Source organism: Grammomys surdaster, unplaced genomic scaffold, assembly GCF_004785775.1.
Source record: "Grammomys surdaster isolate TR1022 unplaced genomic scaffold, NIH_TR_1.0 328, whole genome shotgun sequence".
In the NCBI taxonomy this organism is placed as follows: Eukaryota; Metazoa; Chordata; class Mammalia; order Rodentia; family Muridae; genus Grammomys; species Grammomys surdaster.
Window position 1 is genome coordinate 695,087 of NW_021604747.1, and position 215 is coordinate 695,301.

The 215-nt window shown below is 54.9% G+C and overlaps 1 protein-coding gene across 3 annotated transcripts in view; it reads right to left on the reverse strand.

Moving 5' to 3' along the window:
- The window catches only part of Map3k8 (mitogen-activated protein kinase kinase kinase 8), a 25,011-nt gene that overhangs the window by 4,574 nt on the left and 20,222 nt on the right, over positions 1–215 (reverse strand). The window lies entirely within an intron of this gene.

Here is a 215-nt window from a genome sequence, read left to right on the forward strand (position 1 = left end):
GTGTAGGGCTGTCACAGACACAGGGTGTAGGGCTGTCACAGACACAGAGTGTAGGGCTGTCACAGACACAGAGTGTGGGGCTGTCACAGACACAGAGTGTAGGGTTGTTACAGACACAGAGTGTGGGGCTGTCACAGACACAGAGTGTAGGGCTGTCTCAAACACAGTGTGTAGGGCTGTCACAGACACAGGGTGTAGGGCTGTCACAGACACAG